The sequence below is a fragment of the Cynocephalus volans genome, chromosome 8 (assembly GCF_027409185.1).
Source record: "Cynocephalus volans isolate mCynVol1 chromosome 8, mCynVol1.pri, whole genome shotgun sequence".
In the NCBI taxonomy this organism is placed as follows: domain Eukaryota; kingdom Metazoa; phylum Chordata; class Mammalia; order Dermoptera; family Cynocephalidae; genus Cynocephalus; species Cynocephalus volans.
This window is the reverse complement of record NC_084467.1, coordinates 39,756,722-39,762,188: the sequence shown is the minus strand read 5'-3', so window position 1 is coordinate 39,762,188 and position 5,467 is coordinate 39,756,722.

Sequence of the window (5,467 nt, the reverse complement as noted above, 5' to 3'; positions counted from 1 at the left end):
GACAGCTCTTGTATAAAATATGTTAAATAAAATTTTTTAAATGATGGAAATTGTATTAGTCTGTTGCTGTTGCTTATAAAACAAAATACACAGTACCAGGTAATTGGTAAGCAAATGAAATTTATTGCTATAATTTCAGAGGCTGGGAAATCCAAAGTCCAGGGAACATGTCCGGTGAGGGTCTTCTTTGGTGGTGGCTTTGGTAGCAATGCAGGGTCTCACATGGTAGAAGATAGTGGAGCAAAGAGAGATAGTTCCTCATGTACCCTCTTTTTAAAGCCCTCAGATCTATGCTCACAACCACCATTAGACCATCAACTTAATCACCTCTTCAAGGCCCTACCTGTCAATTATCACAATAGGATTTCCCACCCTCAACAGTTACAGTGGGAATTCAGATTCTAATATATGAACTTTGGGGGTCACAATTAACTCAATGCATAGCAGAAATGTAATCATAAGATAAGTTAGGAGGATAACTAGAATAAAATCAATAATCTATATGGTAAAATGGAAGTAATTCTCTGAAGGTAGAAATAAATCTATATCAGTAATTAAAAGTTGTACTTATGGGTAATTAAACATATACATTAAAATAAAACTCTCCAATCTATTATGTTTGCAACAGACTTAACTAAAGGATAATGACAGGGAAAATTAGAAAATACAGGGCAGCTTCTGGTCAAGATGGCGGAATAGACATTTCCCAGAGTCACTCTCTCTCACAAATCAACAAATTTACAGCTATTAAAAAGCAATGACAGCCAAGCTTGGGCTTGTAGAGCTCAGGGGAAGAGGAGGAGAGACGAATGGAGTGCATGAAGGTGGGAGAAGCCACGATGAGAGAAAGAAAACACTGCTCCAACCATTTCATGCTATGGCCACTTTAAGGCTGGAGCTGTTGAGTGCAGGGAGCAAGAGCTGGCAAAAAGCCACAGCTGTGCCATTCAGATCAAGTTTCTTGGAGACAGCAGGGGAGAAGAGGGCCTTGGTGGACCCCAGGCCAGCAGTACTACCAACAGGGTTCCTGTGGACCCACATAGGACTGAGGATCCACAACAACTGAAAAAAAGGAGCCACTGAGAGGCTGGTGAGTCAATGCAAGGGACTGGAGCATGGTCCATCCCATGGGAAGTGTTTGGAGCATGGGCAGTGGGAGAGACAGTCCCACTGGGGGAACACTGGGGCTCAGCAAGGACAGCTGATCTGCCACCCAATCAGTGCAGGACCACTCAGAGGAGACTGATCAGGAATATAGAATAGCAAGGGGTGCAGTCTGATGAAGACTCAGGCCCAGACCAGAGTTTCTATACAACCCAGGTGCACCAGATTTCACCAGATCCAGAAGTACCTATAAAGCCAACCATTAAAACCTGAGCTGCACAAAAAGCCTTCCCTAGGAAATCAGCAGCAAAGCAGCAGTTTAGCTCAACCACAGAGTTCAAGTACTGGTCCCCGCAGTAAGTTGCCCCATTTTAGAAGTAAACAAAGGACAACAAATTAGTTCCAGTGCAGAGTTTAAGCAGTGGGAACAGCAAATAATCCAATACAGAACTGAAAGAAAAAATAAAGTACCCACAACCAGAGACAAAGTTCAATAACTAGTAAAGGTCTCATTTCACCAAAGAATACGTATAACACCTAGTAGAACCGGAAGTCCCCTGGGCTTGAAGCCAGGAAGGGGGAAGGTTTGGGGCCTCAGCCATGCCCCCTGACACCTGCAACCAGTCCCAAGGATGGGGGCCAGAAGCCTTGGTTACACACCCCCCAACAAGTGCAACCAACCCAGCAATGACCACTGAGCTGCTGCAGGAGGTGCCCCAGGCTCTCCCGAGCCAGGGTGGTGGGGGGCTGAGAGTTTTGACCATGGCTCCCCCATGCTCAACCAGTCCAGTGATGACCAGCAAGCCTCAGCAAGAAGGGCCCTCGGTTCCTGAGCTGGGTTTGTGGGGAGCAAGGGATATTGCCACACCAACTTGACATCTGCAACTAGCCTGGCAGTAGCCAAGCTATTGCTGGAAGCCCATGGGTCTCCCCTGTGGGAATGAGGGGGTGTGCCACAGGCCTCAATCCCACCCCTCCTCCCTCCTTCTTCTTCCATCACATTTCCTTCCCTTTTCCCCTCTCCCTCTCCCTCTCCCTCCCAAATGCTCTACAACATAATAGAATGTAAAACAATAATAATAATAAAATAAAATAAAATAAGAAAATACATGTCACAAAAACAAAAACCATGCAAATTCTACCAAAATATATGTGGAAAATACATTAGTATTAAGGGAAAAAATGATAATTAAAAAGAAATTATTGGGGACAAAAAGGTCACCCAGAAAATAAAGATAAAAACCATATATCAAAACCCTAAAAATTACTGCATAGTACCTATATACTAACAAAACATTCAAATCTAGAAAAAAAAATTAAAGAAATTCAAATAAAGGTATACAATTCTATAAATGTTGATAAGATTTTAATATGCCTCCTTTGGGAATTGGCAGACTAAATAATAGTTTCTACCTCGTAGGTTCTTAATGATGATGACCTGATTTAATACTAATCACAAGGCCTGGTACCAAAGCAATTTTATTTATAAAATAAAAGTAAAATAAAATGTGTGAAAATATTCTTAAAAATCACAATTCAGGGTAAATTAAACTCAAAGCAATAGCACTTCATTTACCACTACCAAACTAGCAAACATTTAAAAGTTTCAAGATTTGATGATTATTTGGAAAAATGGGCCACATACATTCCTGATTTAAAAATAAATCAGTACAGACAAATTGGAGAGATAATTGTCAATAACTATATAACTATCATAGCATAAGAACAAATTTAAATTTTATTTTTTATTTATTAGATGAGGTATTTGTTGCAGTTCTGAATGAAACTGTAAGAGAGAGAGAAAGAGAAAGACAGAGAGAGTCATTCTTCACAGAAATAGAAAAAGCAATCCTAACATTCATATGAAACAAGAGACCCCAAATACCCAAAGCAATCCCGAGAAAAATAAACAATTAAATAAAGCCAGAGAAATAACACTCCCTGACTTCCAACTATACTACAAAGCTATAGTAACCAAAATAGCATTGTACTGACATAAAAACAGACACTCGGACTAAGGCACAGAATTGGGAGTCCAGGAATCAACCCACAGACTTACAGCCAAATGATCTTTGACAAAGGCAACAAGAAATACATTGGGGAAATGACTGCTTCTTCAATAAATGGTGCTGTACTAGATCTGTACGTCTTGCTGTATACCAAAATCAACTCAAAATAGATTAAAGACTTAAATATAAGACCTGAAACTATAACACTCCTAGAAGAAAACATAGGGGAAACACTTCAGGATGCAGGACTGGGCAAAAACTTTATGACTATGACCCCAATCATGTAGACAACAAAAGAAAACATAAACAAATGGGATTATATCAAACTATAAAGTTTCTGCACAGCAAAAGAAACAATTAACAGTGTGAAAAGACATCCTACAGAATGGAAGAAAATATTTGCAAACGATGCATGTGACAAGGTTTTAATATCCAGAATATGCAAAGAATTCAAACAACTTAGTAAAGGAGTAACCCTATTAAAAAGTGGGTAAAGGAGCTGAATAGGCATTTCTCAAAGGAAGATATACAAAAGGCCAACAGATACATGAAAAAATGCTCAACATCACTCAGCATCAGAGAAATGTAAATCAAAACCACATTGAGATACCATCTCACTCCAGTTAGAATGGCTATTATCAAACAGGAAGAGAATAACAAATGTTGGCAATGATGTGGAGAAAGGGGAACACTCTTCCACTATTGGTGTGGGCTTTAAATTAGTACAACCGCTATGGAAACCAGTATGAAGTTTTCTCAGACAACTTCAGATAGAACTACCATACAATCCAGCAATCCCTCTGCTGAGTATATGCCCAAAGGAATGGAAATCATGTCAAAGGGATACCTGCACTCCCGTGTTTTATTGTTTTATTGCAGCTCTATTTACAGTAGCTAAGAGTGGGAGCCAATCTAAATGCCCATCAAAAGACAATTGGATAAGGAATACGTGTTATATATACTCAATAGGATACAACTCAGCCATAAAAAAAAAATGAAATTCTGTCATTTATAGCAATATGGAGGAACTTAGAGAAAATTATGTTAAGTGAAATAAGCCAGGCACAGAAAGAGAAATACTGCATATCCTCACTCACAAGTGGGAGTTAAAAAAGCAAACAAACAAAGAAACAGAAAGAAAAGAAAGAAGGAAAGAAAGAAAGAAAGGAAGGAAGGAAGGAAGGAAGGGGGAGGGAGAGAGAGAGAGAGAGAGAGAGAAAGACAGAAAGAAAGAAAGAAAGGAAGGAAGGAAGGAAGGAAGGAAGGAAGGAAGGAAGGAAGGAAAGAAAGAAAGAAAGAAAGAAAGAAAGAAAGAAAGAAAGAAAGAAAGAAAGAAAGAAAGAAAGAAAGAAAGAAAGAAAGAAAGAAAGAAAGAAAGAAAGAAAAAGAACAATCAGAATAATACGTTGAACTTTTAATAAAAAAGAGAACAGAACTGTAGTTATTAGAGGTAGGATGGTGGGGGGATTAGCAAGAAATTGATTAAGGGTCACAAAGATTGATTACATTTGTAAACATGAATATAGTAATTATCCTGATTTGATCACCACATATTGTACATAGGTGTTGATATTCAAATATGTACCCCACAAATATGTATAATCAATTATGTTTCAATTTTTAAAAACCCTGTCAAATAAATAAACAGAACAATTCTTTTTAAAGATTAAAAAAATCAATAAATAAAGGAGATTTTCCTGTATTGCCATGCAAGTATCTTAAACAGATAATGTTCGATATACACAAGTATATATTAAAAAGCAAAATTTAGGCTTAATAATACTGATATGAATTTGAAATAATAGAAAACAATGAGATATGAACTATATACCTATAAATACACACACATAGACACACACACACTTGCACACACATACTATAAAAATGTGCACATCAAATTTTAGACAGTTGTGTATGGGGAAGTAAATAAGGAGAAAAAATTCTTGTTAAATATTTGGCTGAATTGGCAATATATTATGTGAAATGTCCAGTTTCAACAAACTTATGAGACATGCAGAGAAACAGGAAAGTGTGACCTACACATAGGAAAAAAAAAAAGCAGGAAATAGAAGTTGTCTTTGAGGTGGCCCAGATGTTGGACTAAGCAGACAAAGACTTCAAAGCACTTATAAAAGTATCTAAAGAACTGGAAAAAAAGTTTAAATAATTGAAGTAAGTTGTAATAACAATGACTCATCTCCAAATAATGCTTGAATTTGAAGATACCTCAATAGATATTGTACTAAACGAAGCACAGAAATTTGATGGAAAATGTTAATCTACACATGCAAGAAGCTCAACAAACTCCACAAATTACAGTCAAACTGTTGAAAGATAAAAATAAAATTCTGAAA